The sequence below is a fragment of the Felis catus genome, chromosome D3 (genome assembly GCF_018350175.1).
Source record: "Felis catus isolate Fca126 chromosome D3, F.catus_Fca126_mat1.0, whole genome shotgun sequence".
NCBI lineage: Eukaryota > Metazoa > Chordata > Mammalia > Carnivora > Felidae > Felis > Felis catus.
In genome coordinates, this window is record NC_058379.1 from 1501346 (window position 1) to 1521308 (window position 19963).

At 61.2% G+C, this 19963-nt stretch overlaps 1 long non-coding RNA gene across 1 annotated transcript; it reads right to left on the minus strand.

Moving 5' to 3' along the window:
* Positions 1 to 480: 480 nt before the first annotated feature.
* LOC123381280 lies at positions 481 to 10714 on the minus strand. The gene is made up of 2 exons (XR_006588112.1): positions 9051 to 10714; positions 481 to 4123 (listed from the first exon to the last, which is right to left on the minus strand). It is a non-coding gene; the product is annotated as an uncharacterized LOC123381280 (long non-coding RNA).
* Between the last annotated feature and the right edge of the window lie 9249 nt (positions 10715 to 19963).

Below are 19963 nucleotides of genomic sequence, written 5' to 3' on the forward strand. Positions count from 1 at the left end.
TGCCTCTTCCCTCCCCTCCCCCACTGTGGGAGCCCACCCACTCTGTCCCGCCTGCTGCCTGAGCCTTGAATTACATTTCCCCAAATTAAATTACTTTGCCGTAGGCTCTTCACTTAAAAGGCAATTTCTCTAATTGCTCATTTTGGGAGCTGATCTGATACTCCCCTGACAGGAGCCTTTGACTAGGGTGTTAGCAGAAATTAAATATCTATATCTCGAGGTCCTGTCTGCACACAGGCAAGTGCACGTAACCCTCGTCTCTGTGCCTCCTGCCCGGGGCTCCAGTCCCCATTTCTTATTAGTTTCCTGCTGGCAAATCATTTTAGGTTTTCCTTCCCATCGCTGGAGCCGAGAGCAGGTGCACCTGTTTCAGGGAGAACGTCCTCATTAGGTTCGGGCCCGTGGCTCGTCCACGTGTACTAACCACAGAGACACCAGGGTGGGGCTCACGCATCCACGTACCGTAGGCGGGTGTATCACATGTGCCAGGGAGTCCTCCCGTGGGCTGTGGGGCGGGAGACCATGTGGCTTCCCAAGGGGCGGCTGCTGTGGCCTCCAGCTGCTGATTACCACACGGGAAGGCGGGTCCAGGGTCGCCAATGTCCCAACATGTTGACGGACTCCAGAAAGTCACACTGTGGCGAGACCTGCTGATTCACAAGCTGGACTCCACGGGGGTGGCTCCCCACCCACTCTCCGGTACTCCTCTCTGACCTCCAGCCAGAGGCTGCCGGGCGTGCTTCCTGCTGGCTTTAGCCGATCCATGCATGATGGGGCTCGGATGACAGTGGGGTCATCGGGATGCTGACCATAGCTGCAGGTGTGGCTGAGGCCCCCCGGAAAGGACAGGGCGGGGAGAGGGGACAGGTCCTGGGCACTGGGCTGAGGGTCCTCTGCCCAGCGACGTGGCCCTCACGCACGCAGAGAGGAAGCTAGGACAGCGGCTCCTGCAGGTGAGGGAGCCACGGACACCTGGGAGACACCTGCATGAGGCTGGTTAGGGAGACACGGACACCTGAGGGACACCTGCGTGAGGCCTGTTAGAAACACCTGCCCTGCCCAGCACATGCGGCCACCTGCAGCCTGATCCTCAGGCCTGATTGCGTCTGTCCTCCGTGGGCCTGGGTGCCATCCCTCAGGTCCTTGGTACCCGGTGTGGTCCACGGATGCGGCATCAGCCTTGCCGGGGGCTCGCGGGAACACACAGCCTGGGGCCGGCCCCTAGCCCTGCTGGATCAGCACTCACTGCGGAAGGATCCCGGTGACTCACATGCAGACCCGAGGCTGAGGAGCACCAGCAGCCGGTCGTCAGCCGCCCCCACTCACGCCTGATACCCGGGTGTGGACCGTGAGGGTCTACACCCCCAGGTCTCCCAGGAGTCAGAAGTTCCGGCCCCAGATGCCGGCTGAGCCCACCTCCCGGGTCCTGAACACCCGCTAGAAAGACGCAAGGAGACGGTGATAGGCGTTAACCCAAGCTGATGAAGCAAAGGGGGTGGGGAGACAGGGGAACAGGGGACAGCAAATTCGGGGTGTCTGGAGCTCCCGAGGCCAGAAACCAGCAGATCCTCCCAGGGAAGCCAGAGCCCTCACTGGCGAGAGCGGGGAGCCTTCCTTCTCTGAGAAACTAACCAGGTGCCATCAGGAGGGACTTCCCAGGGACCTCACACTGTCCACCAGGTCTCCTCTCTAGACATCGTGCATCCTAGAGCCCTCTGTCCTGTCCCCTCCCAGCCGGGTGCCCTCGTCCTTCTCTGTCCCCTGGTGGATCTCCCTCCCCTGACTGGACCCTTCGGCTTAGCCCAGCGTCCCTGGGGCTCCAGTGTCCTCTGGGACTCCCTTCCCCCTCTCCCTGCTGGGCCTCCCTCCCACGCTGAGTCACTGTCCACGGTGACTGCGCAGGGCTGGTGAGGCTCACATCTAAGGGACAAATAGCCCAGGACCCCTACAGGAAGAGTCTGTTCAGATAGGACGGCGGCTGGCCTGCTCCACTTGCCCGGCACACCGTGGGCCTGGGCCTGTGCTCTGCGGACTGCGGTGTCCCCGCCAGGTCTCCAGGGAGAAGCCACAGGGAAATCCCGTGGCCGGTGCTGCTGTCTGAGCTGCGGGCTGAGCTAATTCACACCAGGGGTGGGGACGCAAGTGCTTTGTGATTTCTGTGTAGACAGTAGGTCCAGAAGAAGCCCCTTCGGGTAATTTAGTGTGGAGCTCCAAGCCAGCCACCAAATTCCCCAAGATTCAAGCAAAATTAAAGGAAATTTCCTCCAGCGCTTATTCTCCGAGCTGTCCTCAGAGAAGAGATGCACTGGCGTTCAAATCCAGCGATTGCAGAAAGAGGGAGAGAGACGTGTTTCTGTTTCCTCCTTCCACGCCTGAGGCCACACTGACTGTGTTCTTGCACGTTCAGCGTGTCCCCGTCAGCAGGTGGGCAGACCCACTCACAGTCCGGGTGTTTGCGGAAGCTGGCCTTTCCCAGGAAGCACGTCCGTGGCAGGCGAGTGAGTGGAGCCAGAGAACAGGTGCCTCTCCCGGGAGCTGGGGGCCTGGAGGTGAACGGCACACCACCAGCACCGGCACCGGCACCGGCGCCAGCACCAGCACCAGCGCCCGCCCCAGAGCTGGCCCTCTGGAGAAAGCCCGCTCGTCGTCGGCAAGTGGCAGCCCAGCCCCTGGCGGACCCTCCGGGGCCCGAGTGGCAGGTGGGCGGCGCCCTTCCCCGAAACAGGCTCCGGCCACGCTTCTCCTCCCCCGCGGATCACGACACGTGTGGTCCAAGTCTGCACCATGTGGGCTCTGCCCGCGGGGACCGCCAGCCCCCCGGTGGTGGGACGCGGAAGGGGCTATCTCCCCGCGTTACTCCGTGGTGCGTGACCGGAGTCCTGAGCGATTCCACCCCGAGGACACACGGCCCCATCCAAGGCCCTGGCGGCCGCTGAACCCGCCTCGGGACCGGTGACGGCAAACTGGGCTCCAAGCAAACTCGAGACTCCCTCCCCGACCCGCGTCCTCCGAGGCTTCCCCATCCGGGAGGATGCGCCCACATGCATTCTGCTGTGACAGGCAGAGTGTAGGAGTCCCTGAGACCCCAGTGCTCCCGACCACCGGGAACACGGCTGCTCCAGGACACGGTCCTGCCCCGCGCACTGCCGTCCTCCCTGCCTGGCACAGTGACGGCACACAGTGGGTCTCAGTGAGCATGTCCTGATGACAGAATGGGTCCTCTGGGTTACAGGCACACAGTGGGTCTCAACAAGTGTGTCCTGATGATGGAATGGGTCCCCTGGGTTACAAGCACACAGTGGGTCTCAGCGAGCGAGTCCTGAAGACATAATGGGTCCCCTGAGTTACAAGCACACAATGGGTCTCAACAAGTGTGTCCTGATGATGGAATGGGTCCCCTGGGTTACAAGCACACAGTAGGTCTAGCGAGCACGTCCTGATGACGGAATGGGTCCCCTGGGTTAGACACACAGTGGGTCTCAGCGAGCATGTCCTGATGATGGAATGGGTCCCCTGAGTTACAGGCACACAGTGGGTCTCACTGAGCGTGTCCTGATGACATATTAGGTCTGCTGGGTTAAAGCACACAGTGGGTCTCGACAAGTGTGTCTCGATGATGGAACGTGTCCCCTGGGTTACAAGCACACAGTGAGTCTCAGTGACCACGTTCTGATGACAGAATGGGTCCCCTGTTTACAAGCACACAGTGGGTCTCAGCGAGCATGTCCTGATGATGGAATGGGTCCCCTGGGTTACAAATACATGGATCTCCTCTTTTGGAATCCTTCGGGGAGGGCCTGGGGCTCAGATTGTCGAGGTCCCAGGGACGGGGTGAGGGTGGGCTCGTCCGGCAGGTGCTTGTCCTGTGCACCCCTCAGGGTGGGTCCTTTCCCCCCATTGCCTCCGATTTGCTGGGTCCTTTGTGCCGCCGTGTACATGTGATGGGCCCAACCGTGCAGGAGAAATTCTAATTCTAGAAGCATCCATAATTGATAATGATGGTGTGTTGGCTGATGCAGCAGCATTTGGCGTTCAGAACGGCCTCCTGCCCATGCGGCAGCCTCTCAGGACGGAAAGGCCTTCAAAGGGTTCATTCCGCATCTTGCCTTCACGGACCAGTGGCCTGAAAAGCAATTTAGTTGTGCTCCCGGTGAGGCCTCGGGAACTTCCGGTGGCCACTAGATTCTCGCACGTGGTCCCTCACGGACCTCCTGAGCTTTGCCGTTTGGCATATCGCCCCTGGTCCCGGCCCTCGGCCTTCATTCACCCCCCGCCCCCCAGCCACACACACACACACAGGCAACCCTTCTGTGCCGTCTGCTTCCTGCACGGCCCCCGTCAGGATGTGAGCGCCACGATCACGGGGCCCGGGTCTGCTCACCCACCGCTCTGTCCCCATTGAGTCCTGGATGAAGGATCTGATGAATGAGTGAGTGAGTGAGTGAACGAATGAATGACACTTCAACGGCACGCACATGGCCGGCTCGTGCCCACGCACGGGTCCCCACGCTCCGGGCCCGTGAGCGACCTGGGAGCTGGTTCCATGCAAGCATCTGGCTCTCCCCCACTCTGTTCTCTGCGCTGGGAGTCGGGGCTGGGACCCGGGGATCCGCATTATTCACCAGGCCTTCTGGAGGCTTCCAATCTGACGCCAGGTGAGGGCCTCGCCTAGTCAGCCTCGGGAGGGAGACCGCTCTCCCAACAGAAGGGGGTGTGCGACGCTGGGAGGCGGGATCCCGCTCTGCTGCCCGCAGGGCCTCGCTCCCCATCAAGTGCTCACCAGGCTCCAAAGGCAGCAGTGGTCCCCCCCTCCCTCCCTGTGAGCAGCCCCTCCTCGATCAGGATCCAGTGAGGACAGGAAGGACCGGCTATGTGTCCTTCCCGCTCGACCCGAGGAACCGTGTCTACACTGACGGTTTTGATGAGAACATAGAAACACCTCCCAGGAAGAGGCTCTCAGTGCCTGCAAGCAGGGGCTGAACTTGCGTTCACTAGGTTATGTCCTCATCATAGCGGGGGGGGGGGGCAGTGCATCAGGACTGGGCCCCAGAAAGTGCAGATGCGATGCGGACCCTCCACCTCCACTCTGCTCAGGGTCCGTTCAGAGCAGGCCTGCTCTGCCGCTCCAGCATGAGGCCCGGGGAGGAGAAGGGGAAGGTTCCGGGCCCAGGACGGATGGGTGTGAAAGCCCCAAGGTCAGTGCCAGGGGCCAGCTCAGCTTGGGGGCCAGAGTTCCCGGGAAAGACAACACAGCTAGCTCTCTGCCTGCTGTCTCCTGGCTCAGGGGGTGCACACAGCAGACGCACAACACACACGTGCACACGTGCACACACAGGACACAGGCACACAGACACGTACACACACGAGCACAGGCGTCCTGGGATGTACCTGCACGTGCATTCACAAGCATGTGCACACACGTGCACACAGAGATACTTGCACACACATACAAATGAGCACACACACAGACACACACGGATATATGAACACGTGCATGTGCACACGCACACACACATACACGCACACACACCTGCTGCAGGAAACACCGTCACCCCTGTGCCGTCTGCATAATCCTGTTTGAAAGGACTGTTTCCTCTCACTGACTTGTTCCACACCTGCCACCTGCCACAAACCTTGGAGAAGCCAGGCCCCTCTGGGTGGGGACGGTCTCTGGTTCCTCTGCAGGAACCCGCCATCGAACATCTGGACAGCTGCAGAGCTCGCCGTCCTGGGCACCTCCGATCCCCTGCCTCTGGGAAGGGGCTCCCCATGGATGCCCGGAGCTCATCAAGTCACATCTCGACGACAGTCAGGAGCCTGCTTTTCCCCAAACTGGAGGATTTGCAGCCATAGGACACGGCCCGTTCATTTCAAAGAGCGGAAAGCTCGGCGGAATGTTCCAGAACCTTCTTGGACGAGGAACTGGGAGCTGCTGATGCTGGCAGTAAGGCTGGACAGGCCGTGAGAGGAACATAGCGACCTCAGGCAGCTCTGGGGACACACGGGCACTTGTACAGCGTGGCCCCCATTAGCTCATCCTTGGCGAAGCCCCAGGCTGTGCTCAGAGCCGTCAAAACGTGGGCCAGCCTGTCACTCAGTCAGTCCGTCCACCGGAACGGGGGCAATGCCCGGATGCGTTTGAATCAGGGTGTGTCGGGTGAGGACGGGCAGGATGGTGTGGAGTGTGGCCCCAGAGTGACGCTGTGTCCGTGGAGCTCTGCCCTCCTGATGCGCGGGGTGAGCCGGCAGTGGGTTCGGGGCACAGGGGGACCTGAGACCCCATCCCAGCCGGGCCTGGGTCTGCTGCCTCACAGGGCTCCTTGGGGGGCACTAGAGGGGGCCCTCCTGGGAGGGGGCGGCTCGCCTCGGGCCCCACGCAGTCAACCTGCATGTGCACAGTGCTCCCTGAACAGACCGACCCCCCCACCTCCATCCCAGGGAGGTCAGGGCGGAGGGGCATGTGCAGACACGGACACACGGTGTCCCCAGCACTTGATCCCACGGGCACGGCCACGGCCACCAGCAGCGGGAGCCCCCGGCCATGTTCCCCCGACTGACGCTTCTCCAGCACAGCAGGCCCCTGACTGTGCAGTGGGAGAGCCCCGGGTCACCGCCACAGGTCTGCATCTGGGAGGCGGGGCCGGGCCGCTGTGGGGTCCCTGCGGGGCTGGCTCATTCCCAGGGCCCCCTCCGGCCACCACGGTCTGCTCCCCTCTCGGCGGGGCCCAGTCAGGGACCAGGGGCCGCTCGAGGGGAGGGGCTGCAGCTGGGCCTCCTATGAAAGGCCCTCAGAGAGCCACACAAGGCGGCCTTGTTGGGGAGCAGCCTCCCCCAGCCCAGGATCTCCTCCCACAGGGGCAGGAAGGGTGACCCGGGAACGCGGTCGATGGCCCGCGCTGTGTGGGGTCACTGCCAGTCTATTTCTAGCTCCAGCCTCTGGCCGCCAGCATTGGGCCTGAATGACGCTCTTTGCAGCACGGCCCATCCGCCCTGTGGCCCTCGTGGCAGCTGTCCCCTCACTCAGGGCAAAGGTGACAGATGTGGGCATGGGGGGTTGGAGGGCACAGCTGTGACGTGGACGTGGCAGAGGCCTCAGCACCAACGAGGAGGCTCCCTGGGGACCCCGGGGCACAATGCCCTTCCTCTACAACCTTCCGTGGCTCCCCGCTGCCGTGTGGGGAGTCCAAGGCCCTCCTTCCCTGAGGTCACCCCGTCATAACCGCCCTCAGTGCCCCCACCTCCTCTGTCCCCTGGGGGAGGCCATGAGCCTCCCAAGGGCAGGGCCGGGCACCCTGCTCCCCGAACCAGGGCGCCTACGACAAGACTCAGCAGAATCCAGGCGCGGCAGAGACAGGCCCAGCTGTGCGCGGGGTGCCGATGACAGTGACACCCGCCCCCAGGCAGGAGGTGGCAGCCACATTCCTTCCCAGCTGGAAAGTGCTGGTCCAGGCGCCCGGCCCCTCGGGAGGTGGTGGGGGCGGCAGCCCGAGGGCCCATGGGTGTGGGACCGGGAAGGGACTCTGCTGGCAGCCAGTCCGACCCCTCCCGGACCACCTGGGGGCGGCGGGGCCACTTGGCTTCGCTGGGCCTCAGTCTCCTCGCCTGTGAGATGGGAACGAGAATCCCAGCAGGAGCCTCTGGCACTGCTCTGGGGACCAGGGAGCGAGCACGCGGGGCCCAGTTAGACCGCGCCTGGCACGGGGAGCCCCAGAGCACCCGAGGCTTCCCCCGGGGTCAATGATGACGGGGCCACACGTTCTCTCTGCAGACTGAGCCCTCCCGCCGCTCTGAGCCCACGGGGCTCACAGGACCAGCCGGCTGTCGCCTCCCTCGGGGTCCGCGCAGGCTCCAAACCGCCCGGGTTTCAGGTGCGCCGCGCTCAGGGCAGGACTCGGTGCTCACACCGCTGAGGGAGCCCCCATCACGACGCGGGGCCCCTGCAGACCTGACGCCCAGGGCCGCCTCCTCTGAAGACTGGAGTTGGACGCGGACCCCCTGAGGCCACGGGGTGGGCACCAGCCTTCTCCCCCAGCCCCACCCGTGCCCGTTCTGAGTGTTGTCTGTGTCCTGTGCCCCCAGGTGTGAGGAGCCCTGAGACGGAGCCTGGTCCACGACCCCTCTGCCCTCCTTCCGCACGGTTGTCGACCCGTCCTCACCACAGGCTGAACGGGCCTCCTCTCCTCCTGACCCCTGCAGGCCCTGAGCTCTGGGGGGCCCCGAGGACCGGCTGGGGGGCCCCTCCCCGGGGCGTGGCCAGTGGTGAGGGGGCCGTGGCTGGGAGCGGCAGGATGTTTGTGGCCTCAGGCCCTGGCATGGTGTCTGTGAGGGAGCCGGCTCAGAGCAGCAGGACTAAGTGAGTCACGAGGAACACTCTAAAGGCTCCTAGAGATTTGGGGGACCAGGTGTCCAATGGGGAGCGGCGCCTGATGTCACACAGGTGGGCTAGGGAGCCGGCAGAACGAAACCAGACAGGCCCGGGCACAAAGGGGAAAGTCATGGCAACCTCGGGATGGGGCAGCTTCAGGCACAGCTTGATCCAGTAGCTCAAGCCCTGGCAGCAGGGCCTGACCTCTCAGGATTCCTGTGCCCACGTCCCCCCACCCCAGGCCAGCATCTCCTCCGTGTGACCTCCACTGAAACGTGTTCTGTCCTCTCAGCAGATCCAGACGCCTGCCACCCCCGAATTCATCCCCCTGGCCATGGGATGGAATGTTCCGGGGGGAAAGGGCCGGAGTGACATGCCCTCACCTGGGGCTGGGGGCAGAGTCGGCTCCGCCAGACCACAGGGCCAGAGTAGGGGCGAGGGCCCCCAGGTAAACCAGGTGCCGTTTACTGAAGAGGAAAGACCCGCCTCGCTTGGCTGCCCTCCAGGACCCCCGTGGAGCCCTCACACTGGGTGTCCACATTCCTCTTGGGGACACGGGGGCTGCCATCCCCCAGGCCCAGGACGCCCGCAAGCTCTACTCCTCGGGAGCCCGCAGGTTCCAAATGGACCTCATTCCAGGAGAAGGGTGCAAGGACCCCTGCCCCGGGAGGAGGGCTGAGCTCACCTTCATGCACCCGCAAGGTCGCCGTCCCACCACATCCTGGGCTGCCCGTCCCTTCTGTCCAGGTCACCCTGGGCTGGCCTCTGAGTGACTGCTGAGCTCACCAGGAGCAGCAGGACAGGCACAGCCCAAGGACGCTTGCTAATGAGCGAGACTGGCAGTGATTAGGGGCTGACAGGCAAATGCTGAGGCTCTCCAAGGTGGGGGAGGAAGCGGGTTAACTGTGTGGGAGCAAGTGGAAGCCTCGTGACCAGAGAGGCTTCTGATGCTGCGCTTCGTCCTGGTAATTAATTGCATGGAAGCTGCTAAAGTTTATGAGGAAAGCGGAGATGATGCAGGTTCGCGGAGTCTCTGGAAGATTCAGTTAATTTATCTGGTTTGGGAAGTGCCAGGGGCTGCTGTTGGAGAGCGCGGAGCAGAGGGGGTCTGGGCTGCCTGCCTCGCGTCGGGGAGGGGCCTCCGGGCTCAGCAGGTGTAGCCCAGGGCAGGTCCAGGCCTCGGTTTCCCCACCGGGAAGGCGGGTGGGCGGGGAGCGAGGACAGCGCCTGCCCTGTGGGTGTCTGTGGGGTTCCTGGAGGAGGTGTCCGGGGAGCATCTGGCAGGGGGCCTGGCCCATCCCCCGCCCCTCGTGTGTCAGCAGAAAGGACCTGGAGACGGGCTGCCCCCAGCCCCCAGTGCAGGTGCTGCCTGTCAGGGGCGGGGCCTGAACCTGGGGGAGCCCCTCCCCCCAGGGCCCTCGTGCTGTGTCTCCAACTACTGACCTGCCCATCCACCTCGTCTCCTCCCCATCGCCGTGGAGTATTTTAGTTAAAACGCAAACACGGCTGTGGGATCTGATGCCCGGGTAGCGCACACATCGACATTGTAAAATAAAACTGGGACATCACCGTCCTCAGTGCCCCTTGTGAGATTCGAGGTCTCGCGATGGGCCATCTGAGTAAGGAGACAGCAGGGAAATTTAAGTGTAAATTATGTAATAAGTACATAGCAGACCTAATTTTATGTAATGCATGAGATACATGCATATATACATGCATAGATGCATGATACATAACAAGTATTTACATAATTGTGTGCTTAGTAATAGATCAACATAACCTTGGGGACCCCTGTGCTGTGTATTCCTGCCCTGTGTGCCCAGATGAGGTCCTGCATGCTGGGAAATACCCCACGAAGCACCCTACCCCCCATCCTGTCCGGGGTTCAGGCATTTGGCGGTGGGGAGCCTCCAGACCCTAACCGGAGGGCTGAATTGCCGTCCCTGGTGCCACTTGCCTGGAATTCCTCCATCGCCCCGTCCTGGGGAGTCCTCTCACCTCACTCTTCTCCCTAGTACCTCTCAGATAAAAGGTGGGATGGCCGGTTAAATTTGAATCTGAGATAAACACAGTTTTTGCATATGTACGCCCATGCAGCATTAGGGCATATAGTGAATCTCAACGTCATCTGCCGTTCACCTGAAGTTCAAGTTCGACGGGTATCCTGCGTGTGGATCTAACCCCTGGATCCAGCTCCCGGGTCAGCCCCTCTCCTGAGTCTCCAGAGCCATCTGCTGACAAGCCCCGATCTCTGCCCCAGCCTGGACCCAGCCTGCTTTCCCGATGGTCCTGCTTCTATGACATCGCATGTGGACATCCAGAGGACCTTGACCCTTACGTGCCCCTCAGCAATTCTAAGGTCCGTTCCTTCGTGAACAGATGATGCGGACCCCACCGTGCCCCGGTCCCCCCCCCCCGAGGCAATCAGTGTTATCAGTCACCTTCTTATCTTTCCAGAGAGTTCTGTGTCTGGGCAAGGAACTACATAGATCTGTCTCTCATTTCCATACAAATGGAAGTGTATGAGTTACACTTGCTGGCATCCTGTCGTCACACCATTGGACAGCACTTCCTCTCAGTGAATAGAGATCAGCCTCCTTCTTTAGCGGCTGAATAGTCTATTCCGCGGCCTGGATGTTCCAGAACTTACCTAACCATCCGTACCGGTAGACGCGTCACGGGTTTCCAGTGTTCTCCAGCGATGAGTGTGTGTGCACGTGTGTGTGCGCGTGGGGCACCACTGTGGGGCCCCTCGCTACGCAACTGCTTGCTTGGAGAGGAAATGCACTTTGGAATTATCTTTTCATCTACACACTCCACAGTGTATTGTTGTGGGTTTGCACAAATGCATGGCGTCGGGTGCACACCACCGCGTGCCGATGGCCCCTCAGCTTCCTGCTTCTCTGCGTCCCGGTACCTGGGCCGGCTGACCGCTCTCTGGCATTCCGGAACCTCGCGTCTGGGGTGGGGGTTGCCACACAGTGCGGGCGCTTCTCTGAGAGTCTCCATCGAGCGCCAGCCCACGCAGCCGGTGTGCCGACGGTCGCCATGGAGACACCGCGGTTGGCGCTCCACTCGCCGGCTGAGGGGCGCCCGGGGTTGTTTGCAGCTCGTGCGTGACAAATAGGGCCGCGGCGGACATTTACACATGGGCTGTGCGTGTGTGCGCGCGCGTGTGCGCGTGCGTGTGCACATAGGCTTTCGTTGCTCTCTCGAGGCATCCGGGGGCAGCCCTGCCAGGGCGTTCGCTGCGTGTCTTCAGCTGTGTCTGAAGCCATCTGTTTGCAGGGCTGGCCCCACCGGTCGGCCTCCCTAGTTCCTGCGGCCCCAGCTGCGCTCGGTACCCTCTCTGTCCCTTCCTGTCCCTTCCCGTGTGAACAGATTTGGAGAACTCAGCCATTCTAGCAGGTGTGGTCTTCGTTGGCGTTTTCCTAGTGGTGCATCACGTTGAGCCTCACCGTGTGCTCATGTGTCACTTCCACGCTTTCTGGTACAGCGTCTGTGTAAATCTTCCGCCGGTTCTAAAGACTGAGTGCTTTGTGTGGCTGCTGTGAGGTTTAAGGAGTTATTTATGTGTTCTGGACACGAGCCCCTCACCAGACATCTAAGCGGCAGAGACCCCGGCTGGGCCGTGGCTGCTCTTCTCAGAGAGAAGGATTTTAACGTCGACAAAGTGAATTTACCAACATTTCTTTCATGGGCTGTGCTTGTGGCCTGGCCTAACCAAGGTCACAAATTTTTCTCCCACGTTTTCTTTTTAAAAACATTGTATTTTTAGGGGCGCCTGGGTGGTTCAGCCGGTTAAGCGTCCGACTTCAGCCAGGTCACGATCTCGCGGTCCATGAGTTCGAGCCCCGCGTCAGGCTCCGGGCTGATGGCTCGGAGCCTGGAGCCTGTTTCCGATTCTGTGTCTCCCTCTCTCTCTGCCCCTCCCCCATTCATGCTCTGTCTCTCTCTGTCCCAAAAATAAATAAAAAACGTTGAAAAAAAAAATTTAAAAACATTGTATTTTTAGGGGCGGCTGAGTTAAGCGTCCCAAGTCTTGATTTCAGCTCAGGTCACGATCTCTCGATTCGCGAGTTCGGGCCGCACGTTGGGCTCTGTGCTGACGGAGTGGAGCCTGCTTGCGTTCCTCTGTCTCTCCCTCTCTGTCTGCCCCTCCCCTGCTTGTGCACATTCTCTCTCTCTTTTCCTCCCTCAAAATAAATAAATAAACTTAAACATTGTATTTTTACGTTTTATATATGTACATCTGTGGGACATTCTGAGGTAGTTTTTGTAACAGGTTTGAGGCAGAGGCTGAGGTCACTGTTGTGCATGTGGATGTCCGCTTACTGAAATGTTCTAGAAAAGACTGTCCTTTTTTTTTTAAATTTGTTTTTTTTTTTTTCAACGTTTATTTATTTTTGGGACAGAGAGAGACAGAGCATGAACGGGGGAGGGGCAGAGAGAGAGGGAGACACAGAATCAGAAACAGGCTCCAGGCTCTGAGCCATCAGCCCAGAGCCCCATGCAGGGCTCGAACTCCCGGACCGCGAGATCGTGACCTGGCTGAAGTCGGACGCTTAACCGACTGCGCCACCCAGGCGCCCCAAGACTGTCCTTTTTTTAAGTTGTCTTTGCCAGTAAAGCATTTAAACATTTAAGAGATAGTTCTGGACTTCTCTCCAGTCTGGACGCATGGCCCGGATGAACGAGGGAGGGAGTGAGTGGGGACCGGTCCTCTGATGGGGCTCCACCCTCTAGGAGCCCTTGCGCCGCCGTGGGGTTCTGTCTGGGTTTAGGACGATGCGTTTCTGGAATGCGGCGGGCATCCCTCCGGCCGCACCTGTGCTGCCCTGGCTGTGGTCAAGCTTCCGGCCCCCCCTCCCCGGGGAAGGGCTCCGGCCGCCCCTGCCCCGGCCTGGCCGGCTCAGCTGAGGGGCTGCGTCCCGGCTCACTTTTGCGTTGGCGCCCGCCCGAGCTCCAGATGCTCACTTGCTGGGTGTGAGTCGTTGCGTCGCTCCCCGGAAAGCTGTAATTAGGCTTGGCATGCGAGGCATTGATGAGAATGACAGTTCACAGCACTAATGAACTTCTGCTGTCTTTCCTAGGGGACTTAGTTTATTCACAAGGCAAACTGAAATCAAGAGAGAGTGCCTGGTGTGCATCACGTCCAGGGACCGGCAGAGCTGTGGTGGAGGACAGGGGGCGGTGCGGCCCCCCAGAGAGGACGAGGACTGCGAGCCTCGCGGGCCGCTCATGACTGCCCCCTGCAGGTGAGGGGCGCACCTGCGGGCAGCGTGGCACAGGTTGGGGCGACCAGAGAGACCCCTGCAGCCAGCGTCCACGGGGCCTGAGTCCTGCAGGTGCTTGGAGGAGTCCTTTCGGTTTCCAATTATCCACCTCGCGGCCTCGTTTCCTCCCGTCTCCAGGCCAGGCGAGGCTCTCGGTCACCCCCGCGTGGCTCTGACCGGGGCACCAGCCCGACGGTTTGGGCTCATCTGTGCAAATGGTCAGAGTAGGAGGGCACAGGTGCAGGAAGGCAACAGAAGGAACTCGGACGCTGCGTGTCTCGTGCGACTCTTACCGCCCTCAGATAAAAGTCCCAAAGTAGCCCTGGGAAGCGGCACTTATGTGTATGATGTCATTCTGTAAGCACAGCTGTGGCGGGACGGAGCCACCGTGTTGGGTCACCAGTTTGTGGCCGACGCGTTCTACTGTTGGACAAAGGTAGCCACAGCCGGGGACAGACGGCATCGCCGGAGCCCGTGCCCTGGGGGCCGCATCTGGTCAGGCGCCCCGCCCCAGCGGGACTTTCGGGTTGGAGCCCTCCTCAGGCCCACTTTACAGACCAAGGGGACGAGGCACAGAGAGGTGCAGGACTTATCCTGATGTGGCACGGCACAGAGCAGGGGCACCCCTCCCACCAGGCAGTATCTGGGGCACCCTGAGACTTCTCCAAGGCCGCGTGGCCTGAGGGTCAGAACTCCTCGCCCATCAGGCGTGTCTGCGACAGGTGCAGCGGCCTCGTGAGGGGCAGGTAGATGGACGGCAGCAGACCCTGAGGCGCAGGGGGAGGGGGTCCCTGCAGGGGAGGGGTCCCCATCTGAGGCGAGAAGTCGTCCGATGTTCCCCGTTCTGGGGTCAGGACCCCGACAGTTCTCCCGAAGCCCCAGGCCGCGGCGCCCTGACCCGGACGCTGCGCTGTGGTTCTGCGTGGACAGGAGGGCGGCTCCACGAGGCCTGATGGCCCTTGTTCTGCAGCAACAGCTTAGAGGCCCCGGCAGGTGGTCCAGGCGCACTGTCCCTCTGCACGACGGGGACGGGGACCCACGGCCTCTTTGCAGCTTTGTTCAGGGAGAGGCCGGCGGCTCTGAGCTTCCTTCACTTCTGGGCTGTTTGCTGGAACCCAGCTCACCCACCCAGGGGCCTCGGGGAGCAGAGTGACCCTCACACAGGTCCCCAGGGTTACCCGGCGCCGGCATGCGAGGGCGGGGCCTGAGGGTGGGGGCTCCAGACAGGGGACACAGGAGCCTGCTGCCCTCGGGGGAGGGCTCTGGGAGGGGCCGGGCTGGGCCCTAGCTGGAGCGCTCACCTGCCTCGCACTCATTCATTCATTCACCGGCTCACTGGTTCATTCATTCACTCACTCATTCATTTGTTCATTCATTCATTCACTCGTTCATTCACTCATTCACCACCTCACTCTTTAGTATGAGCCCCTCCTCTGGGCCCAGCCTCCTGGGCACTCACCTCCCTGGTCCCCTCCTCAGTGACCCCACATATCAGGGTCATCCTTGGTTCTTCTCTGTCCCTCCGCCCACCCTCTTCCAGCCCCGCATCATCTCCATTCCCAGGAGGACCCCCGAATCCATCCACCTCTGTCCCTTCCTTCCGCCTGGTCCCAGCCCCCTTCCCCGAGTGTCTTGGGCACTCTCCCTCTCCTTCTCCTAGCTGCCTGCCGACCCCAGGAGCCCACCTTGCTGTCCGCCTCTCCCTGTCCCTCCTCTGCCCTGGCCACCTGAGACCCTGCAGATGCCCCCACCTTTGCCCTGCGTACCCTCCCTGGGAAGCCTTACCCCCAGCTCCCTGTGACCTTTCCCCTTCACTCAGGGGTCAGCGTGGGCCAGATGCCCACCCAGGAGACAAACCGCACAGGGATCTGCACAGTGAAAGTGTTAACACCTGCATGGAGGAAGTGCTCCGGAGAAAGCCAGACCCCAGGGGCCGCTGTGGCTGGTGCGGGGGTGGGGGAGGGGGCGCAGGACAAGCCAGCTTGCTGGCTGTTGAAGGGCCTGCGTCTCTACCCGCCCCCCGCCAGGATGTTGACTCCCCAGGCGCCTTGCTGTCGGCCTTGGTCACCACCATATCCCTCACGCTTGACACAGAGCTGGCCCTTAATACTCACTTGTTTCATGAACAAATGACAAATTAATGAATCAACATTAGCCCGCTCTGAGGGCCTGGCCAGCTGGAGTGAACCGAACCTCTGTGGTCCTGGAGCTTCTAGCAGGTGATGGGCAGGGGGCAGAGGTGGCTGTGCAAAGAGGTGGCTCTGCAGGCCCACGGGGCAGGGGGTGTCCCAGGCAGGACGGGGAGGTGAGGGGTCAGTGAACCGCATGGACAGCTGGACCAGCAGGGCTCCTGGCTCCTCCCTGAGGGTCTGTCTACACCAGCTCAGCCCGAGAGAGGGCTCTGAGAGGGGCCCCAAGGAGCCAGGTGAGTAGAGGGTCAGGCCAGGTCCCCAAGTCCCAGGGGAGTCCTGGTTTGCCTCCCTAGCAAGGACCAGGGGAAAACAGGCTTCCTGGGGGTTGCTGGATTACCTAGTTAATGAATCCTGTGCGTCCCCTAATTAGTGGGGCACCAGATGCAAACAGGCCTCAGAACCGGGGCTTCCCTTTCCACAGAGAAGGGAGCAGGGGACTGTCCCCAGGGCCCCCCAAATGCGTGTTTGCTGACTCCCTGTGTGATAATAAGTACAAAGGAAGACAAATCAGGCGAGTTAATTGTGGCACGTTCCAAATATTTCCATTTTACAAGCTAACGCTTTTCGTGGTAAGGTTGACACAATGTCACCTCATTAGCCACAAGATAATTGCAGGGATTATAACACATCGAATGCCTGTGCATGAGAGCCGGTGGGGTAGAGGGGTCCGGCTTCCACAGCCTCTGAGCAGCATCTTTTATGAAAGTCGTCGTTGGTTTTCTGAGCTCCTGCTACATGACCAGCCCGACGCAGGCCCCAGGATTGACCTCCATAGATGAGCCCTTGCACTCTTGGGGTTCACAGCCTGGTGAGGGAGTTAGACACTAAACCGACAGCTGTGGGGTCAGAGGTGGGATCAGGAGGGGGGTGTCGACATTTAAAGCAGGTGTGGGTGGGACCTTTCTATCCAGACTGGCATCAGCCTCCTGAAGGACCCAAAGCTGACCTTGGTGTGGTGGTGGGGAGGGGACCTGCTGGGAATGTGCAGAGCCCAGGGCCCCTCCAGCCCCACCAGGGACTCTGGTCCCTAAATCAGGGCGTCCTGTTCCCGAGACTCAGAGCATGTAGGTAGCATCCAGCCGGGGGCCTCGTGGGGTGCCTGTCTCTCAGGTAGGGCTTGAAGCCTATCCCCCACCAAGGCCTACAGGTTAATCCATAGGCTCTGAAACTCGCTTTCTCTCCCGCGTGTCTGTTCTGCTCCCTCCAGCAACCAGTGGAGATTTCTCTACTAAACTGAGCTCGGGACAAAGCTTTGTAAAACCAGAGACTCAGCAGGAGAAAGAAAGTCTAAATAAAATAATGTTCCTGGCAGAATCTCCATTTTAACACATTGCCCAGGATGGAGTCAAGCTGGAGAGATCTGTAACCAGCCTATTGATTTTTGCCCGGAGGTGGGGGGGGGCATCGCTGCTGGGGGGGCAGGGGCATTGGAGCACCTTCCAGTGTGCACGAGGGGTGGGGGTGGGGGTCCGAAGAACCCACAGGGCACAGCGGGCACTCTGCAGGTCCGAGATGTGGCACTTAGTGGGGGCAGCACAGAGGAAGGTGGGCAGAGCCTCTGCTCACCTGCCCCCCACCAAGCCCCTACAGGGGGCCCCCATCCAGGTCTGGGCAGGGCAGCCCTGCACTGGGGGATCTTCCCTCCCCACAGCCCGGACCCCTGTCCTGGTCCCAGGATGGCACATTCCTCCAGAGCCGGTGTGACTGAAGGCAGAGCATGTGTCCCGGGCAGTGAGGGGCATTTGTGCCCCACTCGTCCATCAGCCCTGACGGAGCCCCAGGGAGCTGGGCTCCTATCCCTGGTCAGCCCACTCCCGGAGGGCCTGCTCTGGAGGCTCTGCAGGGGCCCCTGTAGGTCGTTGGGGGAAAGCTCTGCGGTTTGGGGGTGATTGGAGCCCCGGGGAGGCGAAGGGGCCTGAGGATGGGGGTGACTGGAGGCTCTTGGGACATGGGGCGGGGACATCCCGGGACACTTCCAGCACCTACTCCTGTGCTGAGGCCTCCAAGGGGCCCCAGGACTGCCGGCTGTGGACACGGTTCCCGCAGGACGTCGGAGGTGGGGGGAGGCCCTAGGAGTCCCCTGACCAGGCTGCCCCTCCCCTGGCCGAGGGCATCCCCCTTCCCCGCAGCCCTTCGAGTCAAGGCAGCGCTGAGCCCAGGTCTGTGGTGACAGGTGAGCAGAGAAGCTGGGAGCCTCTCTGCCCAGGATGGCACCCCCCTGCCCCCCCCCCTGTCTTGGGGGCCGCTCAGGCACAAGTGGGAATAGTCCCCACGGTTTTCTCGGGAGGGGCACCCTCCCCCACTCTCCTACCAATCACACGCTATTTGAAAACAAATTCATGAATTAAAACCTTCAGACGGGCTGGAGTCATGCACGTGGTGCCCAACGAATTAAAACAGAAACGTGAAAAATGTCCCCTTATTTCATCCTGTGTCACAGAAATGAATGTGTTGCTCTCAGGCTCATAAGTTTTGGGGAGGAGTTTTTGTGAAAATACCGCAAGCCTCAGAGACGCTCTGTGCCCGCACAGCCGGACACGGAGTCACAGCCGTCCTCAGACCCAGAGACACAGGGACCTTCACCCTGTGCGTCTGAGTGGGACCCCTCGGGCCGGCACCGGGACGCGTGGCATCTGGGAGCCTCCCCGGGACCCCGCATTCACGGAGGAGCTTGTCCCTGCGGGGAGAGGCCTCAGGAGAAACGGAAGAGATGCGACCATCACCAGGGGCAGCACTCGGGGTACAGGGCTGCAGGAGCCCCTGACAGGTGTGCCTGGCTGGCACAGGTGTGTTGGTATAACCTGAAGGTCACTGCCCTGAGGGGACGGGCCCTGTCCAGGTCTCCACTGTCCCCGACCTTCCCAGTGACTCACCTCCAGCACCTGCTGTCCCCACGTTCCTGTCTGCGCTAAGAACAGCCGAGTTCATGGCCCTTCCTGAGTCTGCGTGGGGGCCGAGACGTGCGGTGCCCTGGTTAGGAGCTGTCTGAGGGGGGCAGAGCTGCCTGGAAGTGACAGTTGCAACTCTGGGTCATCCTGGCAGGACCCCCCTCTTCCCACTGCTGTGAGCCCAGGAGGTGGCCTTGGGCAAATTACAGGTAGGCCCTTTCTCAGACATGTTACTGCCATCTGCTGGGAAACCATCCCTGTGAGGGTGGGACTCTAGGATGACTGATGGGGACTGTTCTGCCAGACTTGGGCAGTGCACAACCTGGCCAACCGCACCGGCAGCCCTGCCTCCCCCTCCTCCTCCGACCCGGAGCTCCAGTCACCAGCTGACACTGTGTTTTCTTAGATAAAGTTCCCATCCCTTGAATATAACCTCCAGGAGAGATGGGAGTTTGGTGTGTTTTACTCAAGGTTGTGCTTCAGTGTGTGAAATGGGGTGTGGCTCAAGCTAGGGATTCACCAAATATGAGTTGAACAAAGGAATGAATGATTGAAGGGATGATTTCTGCTTCCACCTTCCCCTCTGCCCGGTCCCGGTCGCCAGCAGAGCCGGGGCGGTGTCCCTGGTTTGTGGGCTGCCCCGACCAGACCCAGGGCGCTCGCGCTTGGTCCGGGGGAGATGCTTGGCGGCTTCGTTTTGGCGGCTCCGTGCATGGGAAGCCACGTGCGGGCTGAGCTGCCGGGGGCTCAGTCCCACTCGAGCGCAGCCCCGGGAAAACGAGCCCGATGGTCTCATCACCTAGTGTTCGAACAACCGCACGGGCTCCGAGGAGGGAAGATTCGAGCTCAGGAAACAGGCCTCTGCAAAATTCAGTGTTTGCCCCGAGCAGTGACTTTCCGAGCAGGCGTGGCCGGTCTGAGGCCAGAGACCGTTTCTCATCAGCCACAGGAGCGCAGGTCCCAGCGGTGGGAGTAGGTCCCGACCCCCGGATTTCCACGGGGCCCTGGGGACTCAGCCTGGGCTGGTGCGGGGAGAGCCGGCCCCACCCTGTCCTCTGGGAGCAAGGCTCTGAGGGGGTGACTGCGGGGCACGGCTCATTCTCCCCGACCAGATGTGGAGCCGGGGCGGGAGCCGAGCTTCCAGCACCTTCCAGACCCAGCCTCTCCTGCCCTTCCCCATCGTCCGCCTGGGGACAGTCACACCGGGCCTCCTGTCCAGGAAGGACCTTGAGCAGTGTCGGG